Consider the following 27,064-nt stretch of genomic DNA (forward strand, 5'->3'; position numbering starts at 1 on the left):
TAATCTAGTCACAAACTGTTTAAGGCTTTAGGGTACAATCCTATGCATGTTTAGACAAAAAGAGTCCTACAACTCCCACCATTCCCCAGCCAGAAGTTGTAAGACTTTTTTTGTGTAAACATGCATAGGATTGCACCCTTAAAGGCCGATATCAGTACCTTATATTTGATCCTAGAAACAAATAGGCAGCCAATAGAGTTGGTACATTATTAGGGTTATATACTCTTGAGTGCCTTGCCCTCACAAACATCCTAGTGGCTGCATTATGAACCACTTAACATTTCTGAACTGTCTTTAAAAGCAGCCCCACATAGGTCATATTACAGTAGTCTAGTCTGGATTAAAGAGGGCATGAATAACTGAGGAATGGTCTGCTTTCTCTAGATAGGGTGATGAGACTGGTGAGTATGCCTAAGCTGATAAAAGGCAGTCCAAGCCAGCAATGCCACCTGCGGCTCCATAGAGACAAATCCAGAAAAAACCCCAAACTGTGAACTTGGTCTTTCAGGGAGAATGCAGTTCCATCCAAAACCAGTTGCAGATTTCCATCCAGATCAGCAGACATTCCTTCTTCTTCCATCTTACCTGCTTCAACCTTCAACTTGTTTTGCTTTCATCCATCTGAAAACTGCCTTGAAACACTAGTTCAGAGTTTCCACAGCTTCCCTGGAAAGGTGGAAAAGAGAGGTAGAGCATCTGTATACTTCTGACACTTTAGCTCAAACCACTGGATGACTTTGTTCAGTAGTTTCATGTAGATGTTTAAAAGCTTGGGGGACAAAATGGAACCTTGAGGTACCCCAAAGGCCAGTGTTCATAACGTGGAGCAGAAGTCTCCCAGAATTACTTTCTGAGTCTCTCCAGAAAGACTGGAGCTTCTGTAACACCATACCTCCCAGCACCCTAAATACTGTGCACTTCTAATTTTCCGGCACAGTCTTTCCGCTGCATGCTGAGTATAGGGTGTGGAAGCCTTTTGTGCACATAGGGATTCCTGCAGGTGACTACACAGTGCTATCAGCATCCGCATCTTGGCCTCTGGGGTACAATGCACATAGGGTTCCCTTCCTTGTATACCAAAGCCATGCTAAGTGCATATATACAGCAAGCTGTTGCATGCAGTAATGCCAGGGTTCCCATACTTATGAGAAGGGCCTTCATGCACAGGTTGCTGCTTCTTAAACTGTCACAGAGAGTCTGCTCAGAGCCAGGTGCTGGAGAGAGCGAGGTTTAAGCTTCATGGTTAAGCACAGTCTTGCTGGGATGCAGTGTCAGGGTAGATAAAAGCAAGTGTAAAGAATATAGTGGAAGAACATAACACTCAGGTATAATAGGAAGTGGACAGACACACTGAGGGAAAAATAAAGGGGCCAATGAAAGAAAAAAATCAGACTAAAAGTAGAGTGGCCCAGAGCTCAGAAAACTGAGATGATTTTGGCCACAGGGAAGATAAATGACCACTGATATCAACAGTGTCCTGAATTGACTGGAGATTAAGCCAGGGAGAAATGGTAAGGAAAAGCCAGTGAAGAAGAGGATGCAGGTGTGTTCTGTCTAAATAATTCTGCAGATGTTACATGTGTTTGGGTTATGTGATAAAGACATAAAATGAAATGAATCGCCATTCTTACCTTAAATATGAATAAATAGTTTGGAGTTGCAGACACACATGTGTATAAATTACTGCTGTGATTTCAGCAGCTATAAATGTTTTACAGTTAACTTTTAACTTTTAATTTACTTTTTGATTTAGTGAGGTTACTTAGTTCCTAATTCAGCTTTTTTGTGTGTAAAGCAATATAGTATTTTCTTCATGCAATGAGTGGTATACTGATGAGGGCAAAGCTGTAGTTCCTGTAATTGTGCCATGTGCACAGCATGGCCTTTACTCTGTGTTTAGTACTTGAAATGAATTACTATAGAATTTAAAGTTTAACACAGCTTGGAAAGGATGCATTGTACATTTCAAGTTGGGTTGCTGTTGAAATACAGTCGAAATGGCTCTGTAGATAGGTTTCACTATAGAACTTAAATTATGCATGTGTATATCTAAATTCCTTATTTTGAAATATTGAATGTATGAATATTTAATTGGTATCTTGCTTTAGCATCTTCATACGCTTGCCTTAAAGGAAGCTGTTTCCTTTGATTTATATACATGGATAAAAACTTGTGTACAATATGTATCAATGGCGTTTCGCTCTCCTCTATTAGATGAACAGCTTTAGATAATGATAGCTTTTTATGTTTAAATTTGCTGAAGTTGCGTAAACCATGTTGATGTGACACCTTTTGAATACCTTTGTTGCATTTTACATTATTTTTCCCTTCTAGTAGTACTTTTTATAACATATACTTACGAAGGTCAGACACATTGCAGGATTTAGCAATAGTATGAGTTGTATTCTCTAACTCAAGTTGGAGTATATCTGCAGTAATTCATATCTTCTGTTTGTGAGGTTTTGATTTATTTTAACCTTTTAATCTGAAGTTGGAATTCCAATTTCTCTGCACAATAGAAAATGATTACTGAAAAAGGCCTGTAAGGCCTTTATATTAAATGCTGTCAGTATATTCTGTCACTCGCTTGTACAAGTATTAAATGCTTCCTGAACTACATATTATGATAGTTACAGGGTAATATAAGACAGTTTATGCATTGGCCCTGAGAATACCTACTTTATAATTATGACAAGTGAAACCACAGCCAAAGGTCACATTAAACAAGAGAGTTCTTTCACACCTCATCCATTTACCAACTGATTTATGAGAATACTTAGCTGGATCCTCTATACTATATAATTTTTAGGAGAGAATACCAGTTTTTGCTTCTTGCTTTTTAATAGCATGTGAACTTTGGATGCTAGACATACACATTTTAATAGTAATAAGGATGGCTACAATATTCAAACAACTCTTAATTCCAAACTTGAAAACACACACTCGCACACATGTATGTATAGGTTAAACACATAGGCTAAACAAAACAAAAAGGGCAAGGTCCCTAATTTGCAGTATCAATATAAATGCTCCTGGTGCATGAGGCCTACAACACAGCACTGGGCTAGTGCTTTGTTGTCTGTCTCTTACACCAGGAGTGTTTATATTGATACTGTGGACATAGGCTTACACAACAGGGCTTCCTTTTCTAAGCAGAAGGGCCAAGGTGCTGGCTCTGCACCCCCCCCCCGCAAGTTTAATCTTGCAGGTTTAACGTGGGAGAGTTAATTTATTCATTCATTTGTTTGATTTGTATTCCCTTTCTACCAAGAAAAATGGCACTCAGAGGGGCTTAGAATCACGAATAAAACTTGATAAAAACTACAATAAAACAAATACATTAAAACACAATTAAACACAACAATAACAGAGTAACAATAACAATAACATCCAACCCAACAGACCAGCTTGCACATCAAAGGCCCACTTGAATAAAAAGGTCTTTGCCTGCTGGCAGAGGGACAGCAGAAAAGGAGCGAACCTTGGGAAGGAGTTCCATAGCCAGGGAGTGGCCACCCAGAAAGCTCTCTTTTGCATCGCTGCCAAAAACCCCTCTGAAGGCAATGCAAAAGAAGGTTCTCTGATCATAGAACCCAGGCAGGTTTGAATAGGAGAAGGGGGCCTTTCAGGTAGCCTGGTCCCAAGCCCATATTCAAGTGCAGTATGGGGGACTAAGGGAATCACTACTGTTTTGTAAAGAAAACAAATACTCTATTGTTTATACATGTTTCTTAAGTAAATGACAGAACCTGTCCAAATTATTTGTTGAAAATACCTAAGTAACTTCCCCTCCACCTAACATTGCCAATGTGGGTATTAGGGTGCAGAGAGGCTCAGTGAGTTGAGTATAATGCAGCAGCTCTTTGGAGAAAAGAACTAACATCACTTAGTGGACAGTAGTAGCTCTCTTCACATAATAATTATATGTGCAGTCTGTTTCCTGTAGGTTAAATGTAAACTATAATTTTGCAAACTGCTGTACTTGACAGTTCAGGAACCTAAATGGTACTGTTTACTAACTGTGTAAGAAGGGGAAATATATGCATGTCTCGTTTGTCATGTTATTTTACGGTCCATGATTGGTAGATACACAGTTCCTTGGTTTTTCATTTTTCTTTGATTTTTATTGATTTATTTTTGCTGGAAGTGACAAAACATTATCGTGTGATTGTGTGTGTCTGGACTGAGCTATATCTATCTTGGATATAGATAGTGTAGTGTAGTGGTGAGAGTGACGGACTGGGAGCCGGGAGTGTTCTAGTCCCACTTGGCCATGGAAGCTCACTGGGTGACTTTGGGCCAGTCACAGACTCTCAGCCCAACCTACCTCACAGGGTTGTTGTTGTGAGGATAAAATGGAGAGGAGGAAGATAATGTAAGCCGCCTTGGGTTCCTTGCAAGAGGAAAAAAGGCGGGATATAAATGCAATAAATAAATAAATAAATTGGAGTAAATGGCCGTACCTCTTTCCAGTACATGCTTCAAAGGGCAGGGAGCATCTTATTTGTTAATGGTCTCATGTAAACTGCTCTGGGAGCCCTTTTGTCTGAAGAACAGGGTAGAAATGCTTTAATAAATAAATATTTCACATCTTAGTGAGGATTTTCTCTCACTAAATGTTCATTCTTACAAACACTAAACCTACATTTGCAAGCTCCTTCTCTCTCCTCCCCCCCCCCCATCAAGCTGGAATCCTAAGAGGTTTGAATTGGAAGTAGGCATGTTCAAGATTGCTAGGATTCTCTGAACATCATCTTGCTGCTCGTCTCATGCCCAATTCCCATTTGTGAACAGCAAACTTGTGCAAATTGAGAAGCAATCGAATGGGAGATTTGTGCAAATTTGGGGAGATTGATTCAGTCTACTGAGGAAATTTAAGCAAATTGAACTGGGAATTGGGAACGAGATGAACGGGAGCACGTGTTTGAAAATTTGCAAGTATTTTCAATGGACAGGTGTTTGCACTCACGTTCAGAGCTTTGAATGGGGGCGGGGGGATGCTAACCCTAAATGAAGGCTGACCACAACAGGAACCAAAGACTAAATACATTTCAGAGTTGATGAGCTGGATCCAAACGTTCTTTTTTCTAGTGGAAAGAAACTTCCTCAAAATGAAGAAGGGCACCTTTGGATCCAACCCAATAGATTAGACAAAATACAAGATGAAAAAGAGGGCTAACATAAAAAACAGAGAAGCATTGTAATAGTAATGATAATTAGAATGAATTAAACAAGCTAAGGACAGTTGATGGACTGTAAAAGAGGATGCAATTTTATAGATGTTACAATGTTGAAAGTAATAAGAAGTAGTTACTAGGGGAGGGGAGCATTTGTAGAGGAATAAAGAAATCAAAGATGACACCTAGGTTAGGAGCTCAATGATGGATGAAACAATGGAATTTTCTCATAGAAAGAGAAGAATAGAGGGAGAAAGCAGAAGTCCAGTTTTAGCAGAGGTTAGGACTAGCAGACAAGAAGAGGTCCAAGAGGAAATAGTAGCAAGAACATTAAAAAATGGTTAAAGAAGGACGAGATGGACTTGTACAGTATAGCTGAAGGTAATTTGCTGCATATAAATAATATTTTAGATCAAAAGAGCAAATTGTGGCGCGAAGGGAACAAATACACATGATAAAAAAGCAGGACCCGATTGAATCTTGGGGCATGCAAAGACAAAGTAAGAGGAGGAAGAAGAGAGAATCATTAGCAGAAGGAGCAGCAAGGAAGACTGGACTTGAACCAGGAAAGAATAGCAGCGCGCACGCGCGCACACACACACACACGGAATTAAGAATAAGGTAATCTACCGTATCCAAAAGCAAGAGGGGAAAAATGTTGGTGATGGCACTGTCCATGCTTATAGGCCAGCCCTCCCCAACGTGGTGTCATCCAGATGTTTTGGCCACCCCTACCCCCCAGAATTCTTGACCATTGGCTATTATGGCCAGGGCTGATGGAAGTTGAAGTCCACAACATCTGGAGGGCACCAGGTATACGGCAACACTGCCAAGGTAGTGTAATAATGTAATTGTTGGAGGCTGTATGGCTGCACAGAGTGGCCTGAGACATCAAAGGTATCTCTCAGTTCCAGTGAGTTCCCTGTGATGCTGCATCAGAGCTGCAAATCTGCAGCTGAAGTTTGTCTAATGTGGACAATTTTGCGGCATCCCGAATCTTTGTTTGGCACAAGATAGTATTTCTTCTTGCTGTATTGAAATTTGTCTTTATTTTCCTAATGAGACAGTTGTCTTTGGCAGAGTAGCTGTCCCCAGTTTCCATTCAAACTAAAACTTCATGTGTATATTAAAATACATAATACTGGAAGATATGCCAGAGAAACAATATGAATATAGTATTGCTGAATAAATAGGGCATAGGATTTTCAGAATAAAATAGATGGCTCTGCTCATTTATAAGAAAAGACACCAGACAGCAGTGTTTGTCAATCAACAAATGTTTGAGCTCACAGTTATGACAACATGATGCATTAAGAAATGAAAAGTGAGTTTTGCATATTACAATCAAAGGAGGTGAAGCTAATGTAGTATCTACTGCTCAGAGTTAAATTCTGGAAAGCCTGTGGAAAGTTTATTTGGAAAGAAAATCCATTGTGCATATTTGTTGCAATGACCAGGAAAAGAGAATGAATGAGTTATTTGAGTTGAGGTAGTAGTGGAAATCCCTCTGCTAACTGCATGTAGCAAACCTAAGTTCTGACTCTGTGGTTTTTTAAAAAAGTAAAGAAGGTTAAACAGTTGTTCTTGATTGAAGTAAGAGTCCCATGAGAAGATTTGTCATGATATGGACTTGCGGGCATAGACCTGACAGCCCATATAGACAGATAGGGCGACGTGATAAACTCTTTTGAAAACAATTAGGGTACTTGTACTATAAGGTGATTGTTGTTTTCAATTAGAGCATATGAATTACATGAGCCGCAGTTATGGTGCTATTGAAATCAGTGGGACTCCGTGTGCACATAACTCCATGAAAAATCACAGCCAATTAAACAAAATAACAACCTAGATACTATATCCAGAATTGTAACCATTTATTTTTAATATATGTAATACATATTTGTATTGATTTAATGATGATTCACTTCCATATTATGTAGGCTCTTCAACATAGCCCTTTTCTTTTGCTCTTGTTTAGGGGCAAAACATTTCTCAAAGGATAAAAACTAGACTTTGACATTCAATCTGTTAATTGGTTAGATTAATCAATTAACCCCCCTGTTTGATTTACTAAAAATATGCCCTCACTTAATCAGACAGCACACTTCTTGTTTTGTTTGGAAAGATCTATTGTTTTTAATATCACTACCAATAAAAACAGTTGGTAAGGACCATCTTAGAAGCTGCAGCTGGTACAGAACGCAGCGGCTCGCCTGATTAAAGGCAGCTGCCAGCGAGATTACATCACTCCAGTGCTTGAAGGTTACCAGTTGTTTTCCAGGCCAAATTCAAGGTGTTGGTTTTGATCTTTAAAACCCTATACAGTTCTGGCCCAGCCTATTTCAAGGAGCGCCTCCAGCAACACCAGATAGGCTGCTCAACAAGATCAGCCTCGGATGGCCTTCTCTCTGTCCCATCAGCCAGGACAGCTAGGCTGGTGAGGACGAGGGAGAGGGCCTTCTCTGTGGTGGCCCCCACTCTGTGGAACTCCCTCCCTAGGGAACTCCGCCATGCCCCTTCTTTAATGAGCTTCCGCCACTAATTAAAAACTAATTAAAAGTGGTTGTTCAGGCAGGCGTTTGGGGTGGGTTAGGGTAATTTTAGAAATGTGAAGTTTTTAATGTTGAATTTTATTGTTTTGAACTGTTTTTATTGTTGTACATCACCCAGAGTGGCTGGATGACCAGCCAGATGGGCAATAAATAAATAAATAAATAAATAAGGCATTCCCCCTTCTCTTTGACACACGAGAGAATGCCTCTTCTAAGTTGCTGCCTGCTATGGTACATATGGGCATCATGTAAAACACAAAGGGCACATTTTCTGAGATTATGTTTACCAGTAGGGTGAAATCCTTGAATGGGGACTTAAAATGTGAACTAGCACCACCACCCTGGCCCCAAGGCTTGAAATTATAGCTGCCTATCTGGTAGTGAGCCGGTCTCCTGTTGCCAGTTAAGCCCCCACCCCTATGGTAAGGGTTTTTTGCTTTTGTTTTTTGCAAAGGGAATGGGTTTTTTTTAATACCATCTCAGGGTTTGCAAACATTCCTTTTGAATACTGGCAAAACTGCAAGGTTGTGTGTGTGTTTTTTAATCAAAGCAGCCATCAGTGGCTTTAAGGAAGAGTAGAAGACTGGCAGAGGGGCTGGCTGCTTAAACTTTCCCTGTCAGCTGATTGCCCACTCAAAATTATTCCCCTTAACCACTTTTCTTCCAGTGGGGAAAAGGATACTAGACTATGTGTCTTTCCACTAGCAGGTGGGAAATCAGCTGGGGGGGGGGGCGTTTCTGAGCAGGAAAATGGCTGGCATTCTCCCACCTACCTGCTGCTACCCAGTAGTTGGCCTCTACTCAACCTCAAAGTCACCCATGGAATAATGGAGCTACATGTAATATGACTCCAACGTTTAGGTGCTTTCAGTCAAGCTCTCTCTTTTGTGAGTAATTGGACTAATTGTGAAAATTTATTATCCATATACTGTTCTGTTTCAGAAGCTTCAGGTATCCCTAAATATGTTTCTGTTGGTCACAATCTTCATTCCCACAGTGACACTGCCTACCCAGCCTAGCATCTGCTGCTTGTTTTTTCTTTAACAAATGGGCCATCATTTATTGAGCAAAATTGCTAATTTTCCTAGGAATATTGTCTAGAAACTATGATATGAAAGTCAGGAATGTAATCAGCCCATGATGAAAATTAACATCAATATTTAGATTTATTTATTTATTTATTTATTTATTTATTTATTTATTTATTTATGGACTTATTAATCAGTTGGGTTCACTCTATTTTAAGGAGGTCAGTGAAGTTTAGAACACTATTCAGTCCTGAGGAATTGCTTGCACTCTTAAGTTATGTTTTAGATTTACATATTCTATGTTTTTTCTAAGGTGTCTTCTGGAAATCTACTCATATATTAAATCTGTTGTATTCTTAGTATTATTTGTGCTTTCCAACAATAAGAACATTCTAACTATTGTAGCATGGGCCATATTCTTTTGCTAGGGTCTCATGTACTTCATCTGTCATTCGCAATTTCATAATGGCTCTAACATTGTGTGAAGCAAATGATAGAAATCCCACCACATCCTGACCATTTCAGAGAAAGACAAGCACATATGATCAAATCGTGACCATCTGTCACATCATTGAAAAATTTAGGGAGTTGAGTCATTCATTGATCGTGTTGCTTCATTGACTATGCAAAAAACATTTGATACCATCTGACATGACTGTCTTTAGAGGATACTTGTTGATATGAGGATTCTAAATCATCCCATCAAACTCTTTTCCAAGTTTTGTGTGTGTGTGTGTGGGGGGGTTGCCATTGACCACAGATCCTGGTGCAAACAGCAAGTAAAAGCAAGTAGCTTTCCATAGGACAAGATAAAAGAGTAACCTATTATATAATCAGCAGTCCTAATATACGTTGCAGAATTTGGACCCATAATAGAATGTGGAATGTGTTGGAATGTAATTATGTAACAATTTAAATAATTTTGAGGTGACCATCTGTTTTATGTCGAACTGTATGTCATCACCTTCATCACTTTCAAAAATGACTTGTAAAAGAGTGAACTTAAAGACACAGTTGGGGATAGTGATAAAATTTCCCTGTGCCCCTGGTGCCTTTGGCCAATAATAATAACCAGGCCTCATATCTGCAAAGTGGAGATGCTTTCAAAGTTCTCTCCTTAAATTTCATCCTAGATTTTTGTGTTGTGAATTACCTGCTCATGTGGCAACACTGGTTAGTTTTTCACTGTTCGATTCGTTTCAGTTTCTGCACTTTGTAAAGACCACTGTGTGTATAGAGGTTTCTCTTGCTGCAACTTTCTGTTCTGCCATTTGTTTGTGTTTGTTTTTTCCTTGCAAGTAAGACATGCACATAAACAGTGGTGCAGATTAGTACACCATTGTTGTTTTTTACCACTGGGGCCTGCAAGAAAATGTTACAGCGCATACTCTCTCCTGAAAGGAGTGCTCCTGTTTAGTGTTACAGACAGACATTCTCTACAAGTAGGGCATTCCACTGTCTTGTCTTTTCATCCCCGAGTTCTGTTTTTCTTTTCCAACTCTCACACTACAGTCTGCGGCTACTGAGCATGCTCAGCCCTCATAGGTTGTTTTAGGCCGGGTGGGTGGGTACGGGCTTGCCCACTTTGTTTAAAACGAATTGTACTTCTTCAACAATATTTTTGTATCTTGGGGTTCCTCGCTCTTGTTTCTCAGTAGCCCCATTTGGCCACAATCCTCAGCATCTGAGTTCACTATTAGGTGGAGTGATGCTGCATGTAAGATCCTTTACCATCCTAGCTAAGAAATATGGTGTTATAATGTGCACAATTGCATATGCAGCCAGTTTATCTGCAGTGTGTTTGTGGAGGAAGAGGAAGAAAGAATAAAACCAATGAAAGGAATTGCAAAAGTATGAATTCATGAGCCATTGTGATATAGTATGTTTGACTAGGACTGGGAAGGCACAGTTCAAATCCCCATTCAGCCATAAAATTCACTGGGAAACCTTGGGCCAGTCACTCTCTGTCACCTAACCTACCTTACAGGATGGTTGTTACAATAGAACTTATTGTACAACCGTGTACACTGCCCTGAGCTCTTTGGAGGAAAAACAGGATATAATTTAAATAAATAAAAATAAATTCTGAAATTATTTATAAAAATTCTAAAATCAGAAGACGGATAGAGCAGCAGCTGGGGCACTACCAATGAAACAGAATCAGAAATTTGCAATGCTATTTGTGGGCTGTGTTTCTTTGTCATGTTGGAATGCAATGGAATGTTGGGATCTGGCTTTTCAAATATGGAGGGAGCAGTCCTATGGCCTCTAGATAGCAGCTAGACGGCCGTAGGATATGCTGTTTTCCGGGAACCGACCTCAGAGCCCACACTCCAAGGTCGGTTCCCAGAAAACTGACCTCCCCCAACTTCCGCACTGCCTCGGAGGCAGCGCGGAGAAGCCCCATACTCCATGCTTGGAAGAGGAGTGCGGAGTGGCTGAAAAGGAGTGTGGCTGGGGGTGTTCCAGGGCAGGGAGAACGGAACTGCATGTATGACACATCCTATGTGTTGTACAGCAGCCTCCTCTCCTGCTCGGCCCACCTGCGGCTAGACAGCTGAAATCGGCTGTCTAGCAGAAAAAGGGCGGGAGAGGCGCGGAGGGAACTATCCCGTCCTTGCTTCTCCTACCTTGCTTTGGATAGGCGGTCGCCTCTGAGTTCAGAGGCGGCCGCCTATCTAGATAGGATTGCGCCCTTAGTTACCCATTTAAGCCCACCGGGTTTATTGGCCTGGGTAATAGTAGGGAACATGCTGAATGCTCGAGATCATACATTCCATTAAAGTTCCCTTCTCTTTCCTATTTAGCCCTGAGTTGAAATGGCCACCTACATAAGAAGCTGTTAGTTATGATGTGTATATTATAGGTTTTGAGACTGTGTATAGTGTATACTGTAGGTTGGATTCAAATGTAGGCACTGCAGCTGTGCTGATAGAAGTGGACTTCTCCACCTTCTCCTTTCCATAGCAGCTCCTCCAGTTCCCTGAAAATGCTACATAGAGGGTCAGGAGGCCCTGCTAAATGGGGTAGGCTGGGGGTCTGTGGTGGAAAGGGGGATCCCCTAAAATTGATCAGGGGCACCTTCCATGAGCAGAGCTCTACTCATGAAAAGTGCCTTTGCCCAATTTTTGTGGAGCCCTTTTCTCCATCACCAAAGCTTACCAAATTCACCAGGGTCCCCTGTGTAGCATTTGGTGCTGGACCGGAAGGGCTGCTGTGGGGGATCAAGAGATGGGGAAGTCTGATTTCGCCAACCCAGTTGCACACACCTGAATCTGTATCCATCCCCATATTACTTTTTTCCCTACTGTATTGATATTAATGACAAGTAAAGGGTTGTATTGATATTAAAAAGAAGAAAACCAGTAATACACACAGCACAGCTATCACAGTCCATTTTTGTTATGGATAATTTATTTCATTTTAGACTATATTGTCATTTGGTGAAAGCCCTATTGATTTGCCTCATAGCTTTACAGATCTTTTCTTCTAAGCACTTAAAGTTTGAGTTGTCTCAGCCCCATAGGACTTAAAAGAAAGCTGTTAGTACCCTGAAATTCTTCTTCTGAATGTTTCCAATATCTTAAAGCTTCTTACAAGAATGCAGAATATTAGTACGCTGATATTATTAACCCCTTTACATTTAGCAGCAAAAATAGTTTTTATATAATCAAAGTCTGGATTGCTTCTTTAGATCTGTACACTCTTTTTCTAAATCTGAAAAATATGTTATCCTGTGCTATAACCAGATGCTGCTCTAACAATGCAATACATTATGTACCAAAAATGATCTCTGTTTTAATCATAGATACTGATTTAATGAGGCACACAACCAGCTTACATCAAAAATGAATTTAGGGTGTGATTTACTTTTCTGTGTGTCTTAGCTACATAATGGGAATATGGTACCTCATGCTCTAAATTGAATCATGCACTGTGCATACTACAGTATTTTCCTCTTACCTGTGGTTCTGCTTAGTAGAATATTTTGTTTATTCTTTTTGCTTTGAATATAGAGAATTCAGTTTTAGAAATTGTAGTGCACTTAATCATAAAAATATTAGAATTATTCAAAGGAAAAGTAATTTAATTTAATTATTCCATTTTGTTCACTTTAAGTCCATTCCACTGCTTTATCAGACTGTCATTTGGGGATGGAGAGAATCAGTTTGCAAGTGTATACAAGAAAGCTTATGAATCAGAAGGGAAGGTGCTGCTAATCACTTTGCCCCGAGATATAAGATTTTTCAATTTGGTGACTTTCCATTTCAGTTGTCAAGCTTTTATTCTATAGATGCTCTGAAAGCCTTTATTACTTAACTAGATATGGTGAGTTCTTTCCTAATGCTGGATTTCTTTCCATGGACATTTTTACCATTAGATGCAGCCAGATAATACTATACTTGGGAGGTAAGTGTCTTCATTTTGTGTTTTTTAATTCAACTAAACCCAGCAGAGTTAAATGTAGTTTGGAAGCACAGGGAAGAATTAATGATTGGAAGATACAGAGTTGGTAAATTATTTATTCTGGCCCCGAGGATGCTGAAAAGCTGAGTGAAAGACTAATAAATCATTTGTGGTAGTGCTGGTTGTCACTTCCAATTATTTTAGACGGTTTTGTGATAAACTGCAGCACCTGCTAGATATCTCCACACCACCCCTTGATGCTGGCAGTGCAGCTTGTTTAGATGATCATCAAAGGCAAGTTTATCTAAACTTTCTATAGGTTAAAGGAAAAATTACAGTTCCTCCACCCTGCCTTTAATTTTGAAGATGTCATAGAGCATGTGTGGTATGTGGAAGAGTCACTATACAGCTCAGTGTGCTGCTAGCTATTGATCCAAAGTTCTATGTAGACATGCCCAGGAGTGAAGTGCTTAATCTCTTCATTTAAGAGCATGTATTTAAGACCACAGATTTTTTTGATAACTTCAACTTACTTGTTTGTTTGTTTATTTATTACATTTCTATACCACCCAATAGCTGAAGCTCACTGGGTGGTTCACAACCATTAAAACCATAAAATACAATATGATATACTACAAAAGTTTAAAAGTTTAAAACTACAATATAAAATAGAAGTAAAAAACAAAATAAAACCCAGCAGCAATGCAAAGATTTAAAATACAGTGGCAGATTTAAAATCTTATCCCACACCATTACACTTTATGGTCTTTGCCATATAGACGACACTGAAGTGAGGGGAGTAGCCACTTCACTCAGATGAACACTAGAGCCATTATGCCTAAAGCAACGGAATTGGTGATATTTTGAATAATTCTTAAGATTGTACTAGGTTTTGTCCAAATACAGTTCTAATCCAAAAGTGGGTGCTACACGAACAAGGGACATTTTTTTCACAAGCGATATAGGGAATAAGCTTCAATATGCCACCATTCATTCAGTATTCATTCATTGTGTGGATGTTGATATATTTGGAATGCCTCTTTCTGCCTGTAGCTAATCACTTAGTTTAGTTTTACACAGCAGATAAAAGCAAACTCGGAATTTTTCCATATGAAACATAGAGGAATCAAGTCTTACTAATATAAATTCAATTCAACCCTCTGATATATAGATTGCATATCTTTCACATTACAGTTTTGTTTGAGAAAAGATTATGGTGCTATTTGTTGATTGTGTAACAACTACCAGTATCTGCCAGATGACATTTCGTTACATGCTTCATGCAAAGCATAGGCTTGGATTGTGATTAAGATAGTAACATGGGTACATTAAAACTATGGATCCTATCCCAATATGATTTCTAACCCAATGTTGAGGGTTATAGGTACTATTCTTGTTCTTTAAGGTTTCATTCATACTGTCATCACAACTATCATCAACTACCCATGTGAAGGAATTTTTCAGGGGAAGGCTGCCAAAAGTGTGTAGCCTCAACTAGGGAGAAGGGAACATGTCCAATGTAATCATATGGGCACAGGTTATGGCGGGATCTGTTGCCATCGACCATGAAATGTCTTACATTGCTTCCCCTTGTATGGTTTATAGATAACCTCTTGAATTGACAGTGGAGGAGTGTCTAGTTGAAAAGTCCAGAGAATTGCAAGCCTTCTTTGACAACGTAATCTCTTTTCCTTTAAACAATGTAGATCATGCACTTGCAGATGACTGGGAATGGGTATTGAGCCAACATAATCACAGCTTCATTGCTGTTAAAAGACTATAGGACATCAGCACCACTAGACAAGGATTCCCAAACATCTCCATGTTTGGCTTGAAAATTATCTGTTTTTTCCAAGCCTTCAAGTCCATAGAAAAACTGGAGTGCTTATGCGAGTCATAAAACACCCTGCAAACCTTGCAAAACATGATGTACCTATTGAAAACAATGAAGACACAATGGACAGTTTGTCCGACACAACCCCCAATTGGGGATTCCATATTCAAATCGTGCCTGGCACATATCTTGGCTCACTGTGGCTTAAATAACCCACAGTGAGCTCTAGTTTGTTGTGCGAACCAGGTCAATGGCTATACTGATTTTAATAAGCAGGTTTAAACCTGCTCTGTGTCCCAAAATGACTGGTGAGGGGCAAAAAGACGGGCAGGAGGATGATTATCTAAATGTGGGGATTTACCATTTGTTCCCTTGTCATGGTCAGATCATTTTATTTATTCATTACATTGCCATACCATCCAATAGCAAAAGCTATCTAGGCGGTGGGGGGTTAGACTTTTAGGGCTCAATCCTATGGAAGTTTAGGCAGAACAAAGCCCTACAACTCCCAGCATTCCCCAGGCAGCCATGCTGGCTGGGAAATTCTGGGAGTTAAAGGACTTTTTTCTGTCTAAACATCCATAGGATGTGCTCTCATTGGCTTTTCCTCTCTATAAGGGGAATCTATTAAAATAGTCCACCCCCAGAGGCCAATGCATTCTGATGGATTGCAGAGGGTTCTGAGGGATTTTCCTGCAGGCGCTCCTGTCGATTCTCTGTTCACAGCACTGGCTCACCCTTTCCAGCATCCTAGCAAAAAAAGCCTTGCGCAGCGTGGAAAAGCATGCAATGGCAGCAGAGAAGTAAGCTTTCTTCACTGCCCTTAGCACCACAGAAGAGGTTTCCATTTGGACTTGGATGTTCGGTTTGATTCATCCCAAGTTTTTCTGTTTTGGCACTCTAGCTATTAGCCCTTCTGTTTCATTGCCTTCAGCTCTCTGTTACACCAGGTGACTGACCTGGCTTTTTACAGGGGTGAGAGGGGTCTTTGGAGCAATAGTGTCAATTGTCCGGGCCATTTCCATATTTCACAAATCAACTAGGGCTTTGACGGAACTCCTGACAAGTGAGGCTGGAAACTCCCCAAGAAAACCATTTGGATCCATCAGTTGCCTGAGCTGAACCATTCTGACTTGTCTTCCACCCATGTTGAGGCCCATAACGACAACCAGTCCAAAACTAACCAGAAAGTGATCATGACAATGGAATTGCATGCAAGTCTCCATTTTCAGGGCACCAACTTCACCTGAACAGAACACAAAATTGAGAATGTGCCTTGCTGCATGCGTGTGGCCAGCTACTAATTGGGACAGATCTATGGTCGGCATGGTGGAGGTGTATCCTAAACCATTCCTGACTGAGGGACCTCAGCATGAACATTGAAATCCTCCAGAACCCGAAGCTTTGGATGAAGTTCGCACTCCCCCATACCATCTGCTAAAAAATACATGCACAAAAATGGCCAGAGCGGGAAGCCCTTGAACTCCCTGGAGAGCCCCCCACCCCCCTGAGAAGCAGCATTCTTACAGCTCTTGGTTCAAGCTATAGTCCAATAAGGCCGGTGAGTGTGGAAAATGCCAAGTCACTGCCAGGCCTCTCTAGGAAGCAGGAGTATTCTGGGCAGCAAGGTCTTCTGCAGCAAATCTACATGTCACAAACAAGTAAGTAAGCAGATGACAAAAACTCACTCATTGTCAGGCCCTGGAACACTGATTTTCTATCTTCTCCTCGTGCTACTATGGTGGCAGTTGCTGCTACAGAAGTAGGCAGTGTTCCTGGTAATGGAACCTGATGATTATCCTTGTTCTGAGTGATGTCACGTGGTCATCAATCATGAGAACCAGCTCCTTTCTCCACAGCTTCTGACTTGATTGTATTGCATACAGTTCCCCCATCTAGCCTGCTCTCAAAGGCGATATATAAGAGAGCAGGACTGGCACATGCTCCTGAGGGATCAGTGTTGGAGAGCATTGGTGCCTAACAAGAAGATGAAGAACAAGTGCATTAATTTTATTACATATGTGATTAAAGAAGTGCATTCACTTAGTTTATATCCAGTCCGTGTCCTAGACTACTGAATACAGATGTCATTAGAAGTTGCTGAAGAGTGGTATTACACAAATGAACTTGTCTGCAGCAGTCCAAAACTCTTAACTGGTACTTTAAAAGCAACAATAATTTGTAAGTATTTGACTGGCTCATAGGAAGAATAACAGCTCTGTTTCTAAGAATAGTATGCAGTATAACTTTTTTGCATCTGACATGTGACAGTTACAGAGAAATGAAGTCCCAGATGGAACTTTAATATAACTTCTGATTGAGCTGGATGTCCTTTAGAGTCTCTTAGCATCTGTTTCGCAAATGTGCATGGCATTATTCTAAATTTCACCAAATTAAGCCAACCTCAGGACAAGGTTGAAACTTCTGTATTGGTAAGTGTATTGTCAACAGTTTCTCTACAGTACTTTAAGTTAAACCTTGGAGAGAGAGAGAGAGAGATACATACATACATACATACATATACACACATACACACACAAACATATACATACATATATATATATATATATATATATATATATATATGTTACTTTATTGATCTGGTAACAGTGGTGGAACTTATTACACTTTTTGGTTTATAAATTTAAACCATGCCTGTAAAATCTGTTGAATTTAAAAGTCCTGATAAGGTATAGTTGTGTATGTGTGCTTATGTTATACGGAAAAAATGGCAGCACCCTTCATTGTAAATAGAACTGCTTATTCTTATGTAAGTTGTGTGTTTTGCTTTGTTGTTCTTTCTCTTTTTAATGGACATTCATCAGTTTGGAACAAGTACTGAAAGAAATTATTTACTAGTGTGATCCTAACCAAATTGTGTGTGTGTGTGTGTGTGTGTGTGTGTTGAAACATGGTCATAAAGACTGCCCTGATCCCAGCTGGCTTTCTCTTATCTTCCTTTCTCTTGGCCTCTACTTATTGCAGACTTCCTCCCTTAGGCCATTTGCCCCATTTCCCCTCCTAATGCTGTATCTATCCCAGCTTCCCTTGGTACCTACATCCTCCATGCCTTCTTTCCTGGGCCACTTCTTTCCTTCATAAATCCTTCCTTGATCTTTTACATTTGCTTGTCCCCTGCTCTCTGTCCCCTTATGTTAACGCATTATCTTTTCCCTTTCTTCCTTTATGTTCATCTGTAGCCTATCATTATGCTTATATTCTGTACACAATCCTGCTGGAGTGTGCTCCTGCCGGCGGGGGGGCGGGGGGGGGGTACTTGAGCAGCTTTCCTCCAAACAAAAGACTGGAGATTCTCTAAACACACGCCATTGTCTTCCCCTCTCCAAAAGCAGTTCAGGAGGAGAAGGCATCCAAGTACACTTGCTCAAAGGCATGTGGATCTTTGACCATGCTGATTGGGGATGATGGGATTTGTAGTCCAACACATCTTGATGGTGCAAGATTGGGGAAGGCTGGCATGTGCCATAATCTTAGACCTCCCCCCCCAATCAGCTATTACTTGTAATAAAAATGCACACAAGAGTAAACCATGTGTTTTATGTCAGGTGTAATTTGGCCCTAAAACGCTGGCAATTTTGCCCAAAGTTTATAGGTTGGGTTAAAAAAACAATGAATGGAAGGAAATAGATGCAAGTGCAGTTCTGTAAAAGAGTTCACACATTGTTATAGGTTCTGAACAGAAGTCTTCTGTGTACTGAAGGGCACGATTGATCCACCCCAGTGTTTTTTTACACTTTTACAAAAGTAGCTTAACTTTTGTCTTCAGTTACTTGGTCCTCTATACATCAGAGTTAGAGCTAACTGGTGAATAAAGAAAGCAAGAAGAAAATGAAGTGGGCATTGCAATGGTAATATATTATAAAACCTAAATCTTCAAGCCGTGTTGCTCACTTTTGGTTTCTTTGATATGATAAAATTAATTTGCAGTGCATGCTTTCGACCACATGTGTAGTATGAGCCCTGGGAGACTTAGTTTGCATGTCAGCAACAGAGCTAAAGCAGTTATCATGCATGCACAGTTATAACACAAATCATAGATTTCTATAAGGCTTTAAAAATGCTTAGTATTTATTTTTGCACTGTTAGTGTTTTGGAAGAATTGAAAAAAACAAATCTTTACTTCCATTTGGGCTGTTTAATATTGGCAATCTTAACACTGAAAGAATAATCAAGTATATATCTCTGATGAATTAAGAGACTTTTTGGAGCTAAAGTATAGTGTGTGTGTGTGTGTGTGTGTGTGTGTGTGTTTTAAAAAAGGACAGATGAATGGAAGGAAAAAAATTAACTTGTAGATTTTGAATGTCAGCATGACCTATTTTTTTGTTTGTTTGTTTAGAGATGACATATTTGTCATTCTGATGATGATGCTTTCTCCCAGACCTTACTGTTGACAGAATCTCACCTACTTTCCCCATTTATTATAATAGCATAGTGGATGTCATATGCTAATAATATTCTCTCTGCCTCTTAAAACATTGCACATATAGTAAATTTTGTTGCTTTCTGAATGCGTTTTGTGTATATGTGGAGTGATTTGCAGCCAGAGAAATAAATGCCTAAATGAGCTTTTATAATTTTGTTTTCTGAAGGTAGAATAAAGGTGTTTCTACATTTTATATTAAGTTGCATCAAAGTACCAGAATCACCTTGTGCTAAATAATGTCCATGTATATAACAAAAGGATGACTCCTGTGCAAAACTATTTACTGGGAAATGTTTCAATAAATGATAAAGCATATCCCCATGTGCTGGGCTGATCCAAGACATTTTACTGCCTGTGGCGAAGGACAAGATGGTGTTTCCACTTTTCATGTACAGATGCTAATTGGACTGGCAGTTGAATCTTATTTCAACGCTAGAAGTGGAATGACATTGAGGCCACAGACAAGCTGTGATGCCCACATAGCCCTGTCCTCCAACAGCTCACCACCACTCTTCACACCCCCATCCCCACTGCATCCACTACCAGAGGCTGCCATCTCACTGTATCTAATGGTAGAGGTGGCCCTAGTCATGTGCATGATTTTTGTTTTCTGGGAAACAGGCAAACGGTGCATAGATTCCATACAAATCTCTTCTTTTGTGTATTATGTTTATATCCCGCCTTTCTTCCTCCTTAAGGAGCCCAAGGCAATGTACATGATCCTCCTCCTCCATTTTATCCTCACAACAACCCTGGGAGGTAGGTTGGGCTGAGAGTCTGTGACTGGCCCAAAGTCACCTAGTGAGCTTCCATGGTCGAGTGGGGACTAGAACCCGGATCTCCCGGCTCCCAGTCCAACACTGTCGCCACTACACCACACTGGCTCTCTTGATCTGACAATGGGCTATTTAAATGCTTATGGAAATGGTTTTCAAACTCTATAGTTTATTTGAAACACTTCTACCCCATCTTTCAATTAGACAGTTTTGAAGGCATATTACAAACTACTACTAAGAAAAAGTTAGCAATCCAATTATAAGCAAAAGGAGCAATAAAAAGCCATCAGCAGAAGGAAAATAGCACAGTTTACACTGTCTGGTCCCCCAGCTGGGGATACCTGGAGGAGGTTCTCTCTCTAGATTATTTCAATTAACAAGCAGGATTGTATGGTACATATGTTAAAACACCCTGGATTGCATCCTCTGAAGAGGTCGTCTGTGAATGGAAAGGAGGAGGTGATTTTCACTATTTCCCTCTAGGCCCCCATATCCCCTCTCATGCAGATCTGGAGGATCCCCTAACCATCCAGAGCAGATTTTCTGAAAACACAGGGGAAGGGAAATCAAAGACCTGAAAGCACCCATTCCATGAGCACACGTATGCCCAGAGAACATTGGATCCAACCCTTGGTCCCAGTCAGTCTGTATTTTCCAGTCAGTGGAAGGCTGAACCAGTCTTAGCTAAATTCTTTCATAATCATTCTCAGATCTGGCACTGCTAGAAAGCTTCCCATTTTTCTGGCCTCTTGTTTCTGGAGGAAAAGGAAAAACAGATCACCTTCTGTCATTACATTGCTGATCTAGCCTTTGGAGTTGATAGTTATTCTAGGTATCTCTAGAACATGGTCTAGACTTTTATTTCCATGAATATAGAGGCATACTGGTTGCCCTCTTTATTTCAGCAGCACAATGTAAAAGAAAAAGGTTGGTAAATGTCTTCTTTCTCAACATTATATAATCAAGATTGTTCTCACACATTCTGCATCTCTGCGTTCTGTAAAATATAATTCAAATTGGCTAGAATGTACCACCCATTTTAAAAAGCCTTTCTCCCTCTTCTGCTCAGTGTTAATGTCCTGTGAACCAGAAAGAGGCTCAAAAGCACTCAAGTATCACATGTTAAATTAGTCCCAGGAAGGTATTTCACTTGTAGGTATAAACGTTACTTTTTCTATATTTAGGGTAAGCCTATGTTGAAAAGGGGGGAAAAAACCCTACATCAGGATGACGTTCTATGTAATTCCTTCTGTGTTTATTCATTGTTAGAACCATGCCCCATGAAATTCCATATTAGGTTTCAATTCAGTTAGTATCCTGAATATCATTTTAAATCCCAAGTTTCATCTCTGACAAATAAAATAATGTATTAATCTAAACAAATCATTCTGAGGGAGATACAATTTTGGGTATCAGATAATCTCAGTATGCTCAGTGTGTGTTCCTAATTTCTATTCTTCAAAGTCAGGTTGACTACAGGAAAGGTGTCTTTTGAACTGCTATTGTAGCTGACTTTTGAGAAGAACTCATGAGCATTTCCAGTTCCTGACAGCTATAAGAAAACCTCTGGGCATCTTGCTAAAATTTCAAACGTAATTATTCAGTACACTTCCTTTAACAAATTGTGTTCCCATCTATAATTATAACAGCTTTACTTGCCTCTAGCCTCTTCCTTATCTTAGTACTTGGTTCCATATCTCTTGCTATAGGATAAATCTGTCTATGAGGGTTGAGTGATCTAGGTAAAGTAGAGATTCTTACTTTTACACTGCAAAAGTAATCCTTGGCTGTCCTTGGAAAGATACCTCTGATCATTCTTCATCTGCATCACTGACTAAATGAGAAGTAGTAACAAAGATGCAGATAAATATATACAGGTGTACTTTTAATATGAAGAACCAACTTCCAGTCTTTATGCCAGTCGGCAGGAAATAAGATAACCGTTCATAACAACTAGAGGGAAACTTGAATAAGAAAATTAAACATGATGAATGATCTTCTACTTTATCCATTTTTCATCATTGATTATTTCACGAGATTTACTTACATGTAAGATTGCATATTCAAAAAGTGGTGTTGTTCATATGCCACATGGATGAGAATTGAAAGTTAAGCCATTTTTCGATAGTGATTCTGTTATTGCTGGATTAATTCCAGAAGTATTACTATATATGTATTCATTATATCAGGGGTGCAGAACTGCTGTTACCCCAAGGGCCGAATTCCATTTCAGAGAAGCTCTCAGGGCCAACATGCCAATGGTGGGCTGAAACAAAAGAAAAAGGGGCAGGACCAAAAATACCAACATATTTTAGCTTAAAGCTGTTACTGACAGTAATGAAATCTTGTGAGAGACATTTCAAACTTTTAGAATGGGGAAAAACTGCACAAAAGCTGGGAAACCACCAAACAGTGGTGGTTGAGGGGAAGGGTATGGGGCCAGGGACACAGGGTCAGATTGGGACCTCAGAAGGGTTGAATTTGGCCCTTGGGCCTGAAATTTTTCACTACTGCATTAGCCCAGTTAGTGATAATTAATACTTCACTACTGTTATAGTTGAGGTGTGCCTTGCATTCATATGTTTTATGCATTGCAATCAATATCTTATCTAGTTAATTAGGCTCCAGTATCTGTAAAGTAACAGAAGCACAGTAAACATTTAATATTATTGATAAAGAATTTTGTCATATGTCGGGCTGCCCTTATATCAGAGCACTGCACTTTCCTGTTTGGAGGTGAAATTTAGAATGCGTTGGTAAATGGTAGGCTTTTAAAGCGTTCTTAATAAACCACTTGTAGATAACAATACATTTTCATAAAATGGATTCTGATAATACTGTAAAGATATTACAGCACCATGTTTGAACTCAATCAATGTCAGTATTTGGTATATATGAGTAATACAGGCCCATGCAGTTCTGTAAACTATTGAGTGCTACCTTCCCAGAGTTGGTCCTCCTACTAGCAAGTTAAATGTTATTGTTGACCAGATTCTTGGGTATACATCTGAGTGCCAAATAAATGCATACCGAGAGACTTTTTCGGTTCTGGACTATCACTGTGTTTAGATAGCTTGTATTACAATATTTTTCTATTACATTATTGCAGTGGGATGTTTTTTCAGGTTGTAGCTTGTCTGCAGGGTCATTGGGAATGCACTACTGGCCACATCTGGCTCATGGGCTAGCAGTTCTCCATCCCTATTTTAATGTAACAAAACTCCTTGAATCTTATCCAGGGCCAGAAGACTTGATATTTGAAGTAGGGAGTTGAACCTTGTTAGCATTTAATCTAACAGCAAATAGAATCTTAAGGTAATGACAGCTCTGAATCATGATAAAAGAAAAATACTAAATTTCTATTCATTTATGTAGAGAGCAGTCCTGTGGCCCTTAGAGTCTGGGGGACCATAGGATACTTCAGTTTCCTGGATCTAAGGTCAGAGACAGCACTTGGACCCAGGAGCCTGAGCTCCCAGCCCTCTCCCCCTCCCCCTTGCAGCTGGTGTGGAGGGAAGGGGAAAGGGATGTGCTGGTGGTCAACAAGGGGAGGGGAATGGGGAGGCCAGCTTACGCTGTAGCCCCAGGCCTCCCCAGCCTGCTTCCATCACCCTCCCTGATGCCTCAGCTAGATGGGCGAAAACATCCGTCTAAAATGCGGAGTGGGGGGAGCTCCATTCACCTCTGCCACTCAGATTGCCTCTGCCACTCCTCCCACTCTGCATTGGATGGCTGTAAGCCTCCGAGTTCAGAGGTTTACGACCATCCCCATAGGACTGTGGCCTTAATATTTTTTATTAACCCTTCCTCTAAGAAGTGTAAGATGGTGTATAGGGGTTTGCTCAATTTTATTCTTGCAATTACCCAATAAGGTAGGTTTTGCTAAGAGAAGGCTACTAGTGAGCTTTCTGTCTGAGTGAGAATTTGAACCCAGGTCTCCAAAGCCCAACTCCATATCCTCTTTCCACTACCCCACATTAGCTCCTGAAAAGATATTCCCCATTTATTCCTGAAACATTAACATTTAAATTCTAAGCATTCTAATAGTTCTAGCAAAGCTTAAGTCAGATCCACCACTAGCATTGCAAAGAAGTAGAAGTTTGTAAGTTGCACATCTCTTTCATTGCCACTTTATATATTTAATTGTGACAGAAGCTACAGAAGTTACATAAATACACTTTATATATTTGTGACAAAAGCCACAGTTGATCACATTTAATTGTGATAGACGCTACAATGCTCCCTTAGAAAGACAAAAAAGTACTAGTAGTACTTTTTAATATTTCTTACATTTTTGCAATAAGAATTAAAGAAAGAAGAGAATGCAGCTGAATATGCTGATTTGGGTATGGTTGATTGTTATCTTGGCACTTAAACAGACAAAAGTCATGTTTAATGCTGCTTTGATAAAATAGTATTATATATGACTGTTGCTAAAATACACTTTAATGGCTGAAATATACATAGGATAAATAGTGCTCAGCCAACCTATTAAAATAATTTAGTGTCTACCTTGTTTGTTTTCAGTAAGACTTCGACAACAATAATTGGTTGACACTGTTTGACCTTAATGCACATCTACTGTATTTAATGAACTGACGTGGGGAATAAAGTTTTGATAAATAAGGCAATTTTCTTGAAACTGTTAGAAATCCTCTTGAAGTCTTTTACTGTTAGATTGACGTCTTTTCTTTCAAAAAAGAATAAGTGAATAATTTAAGGGTATGTTTCATGTTTTTAGATCTTCATTCTGTCATATAAATAATAGACTGTTCAAAAACTGAAGTTGTGGCATATATCGCTTTCACATATATCTTCAGTGGAAATACTATAGTTCTTTCTCTGTTCCATTTTTGTGATAGTTGGATGGATATTGGATTTATCAACAGGATAAATGAGATCAAAATTGTAAAGCACTCTTGAACCACTTTGTAGGACCATCACATATATTTCTGCTAATCATACATATATAGATAATCTATTGCTTTAAGTGTGAGCCACTATTAGAGAGTTTGCTATAAACTAATAATAATGAAAATCCTGTCTATCTCCTACATAAATAACAGATTCTTGCCCAATGAAAGCAGTAAAGAGCTACTTGTATTGTTCATAAGAAAGATGCTTCATCCTCACAGCTCTTCAACTCAAGAGGCATCCAAAAAAGCATAAAAAGAATGGTAGCCACCTTGATAGGCCACATAGTACATGTATTATCATACAGAAAAGTGAGAATAAAATAGGACAGACCTCATAAACCTATATCATTGCTGTCAAATCTCTGGACAAAGGAATCTGTATCCTGGAGAATCTGCTGGTGTTTTAATGCACAAAGATGAAGTACAGGGGAACCATTTTCCTTTACGTCACTGCCCAGAGTAAAAAACTGATAAACAGTACAATTTCCCTTTCTCACCAGTTTAGGAAAGCACTTAGGAAAGGTGATGTCCACAAGCACTCCTTTATCCCTAGGCGGTTCTGCACTTGCTGGTCATGCAGTGGCACCTGTGGGCAGCACTATCTCCTCCTCCTGTATAGATGAATATATGAATTTAAATTTTAAATATTTAAAAAGTGAACAGAAAATTTATTTAAAATATTTCTTTGTCACTTTTCAAGACCATGGTAGTTTCAAGGGGGCTTACAGTATAGAACAGTTCTCAAATTGTGCTATAGTAAATGCGACAACATTTAAAACAAAGTTGATACCTCCTCAAGCATAACCATTGTCACATCCAATGGTCACAGACACCTTAGTATGTTCACATATTTATTCTAATACTATCAGCAATAGTGCTGCTATGGGATAGTACCGTGTCTGTCCTTGGACAACTCTTTCCAGTTTTGTGTTTAGGTATATTCAGTTCACCACTTCAATTTTTTTTTATCAATTTTTTATTGTGAGTTTTAACAAAACAAAAACAAAGAAAAATAATAAAACCAAAAAAATTACAACTATAACAACATATTCTAAAATCCTCAGTTTCAAATGTTACAATATTCTGGGGAGAAAAAAAATAGGTTACACGTAAACTTCAGTAAAAGCAGACCAGATATCCAAATATAAGTCTGTTTGCAAGTTACGTCTATATACCACTCTTACAAACGTTGCTGACCTTGGTAAGTCTTCAATCCATTGTGTTATAGGTGGTGAGCTTTTATCCTTCCAGTATCGTAGTATCAGTCTTTTAGCAACCAAAAGGGTGCGAAGGATCCATTTATGCTGACCATGTGTTACATTCCAAAAAGCAGGTAAGTAATTTAAGAAAACGTTTACATCACTAAATATTAAAGAGCTTTCCAATACAAAATTTATCCGTATAATAACTTCCTCCCAAAAGGAGGCAACTATTGGGATTTCCAAAACATATGAATAAGAGAAGCATTAACCACATTACACCTCCGACAACTAGCTGAGTTTCACAAAGTTTTATTAAAAAGACATGGTGGCGTCCAATAGACCTGATACAAAAGTTTTTGCTGAATGAAGCATAACTGAAGACCCATGGGGATATCTGATACAGACATCAAAACAGCAGTCCATTGATTAGACAAAATAGGACATTCCAATTCCCTGTTCTATTCTTGCTGTAGACCACAAGTATTATATTTATTGATTGATAATAAGTATTTGTAAACATGAATTGTGGGTCAATACCACTTCAGTATTTATAATATATCCATATGGTTGAGAAATTGCTAACAATAATATGAGTTATTTAAAAACCTTTGAAGTGGTTAGTTGATTTGATTCCTGACACCAACTGAGAGCAATCCCATGGCCCCTAGGCAGCATCGGGCGGGGGGCATAGAATAGTTCGGATTCCTGGATCCAGGGTTGGAGAC

General features: G+C 39.4%; 1 protein-coding gene across 22 annotated transcripts in view; it reads left to right on the top strand.

Annotated features, from left to right (window-relative positions):
- The window catches only part of TBC1D5 (TBC1 domain family member 5), a 412,711-nt gene that overhangs the window by 25,128 nt on the left and 360,519 nt on the right, over positions 1 to 27,064 (top strand). For 2 of the 22 annotated variants that reach the window (XM_084858381.1, XM_084858390.1), the window contains exon 3: positions 509 to 687. The exons of 16 other annotated variants lie outside the window; for them this stretch is intronic. The gene's annotated coding sequence lies outside the window, so the exon portion shown is untranslated. Of the gene's footprint in view, positions 1 to 508; positions 26,471 to 27,064 lie in introns of those variants that run through there. 4 more of the 22 variants (XM_084858393.1, XM_084858395.1, XM_084858392.1 and 1 more) reach the window with 3 other exon arrangements.

The sequence above is a fragment of the Heloderma suspectum genome, chromosome 5 (assembly GCF_057233095.1).
Source record: "Heloderma suspectum isolate Gila_16-S chromosome 5, 16-S_ref, whole genome shotgun sequence".
NCBI classification, from domain to species: Eukaryota; Metazoa; Chordata; class Lepidosauria; order Squamata; family Helodermatidae; genus Heloderma; species Heloderma suspectum.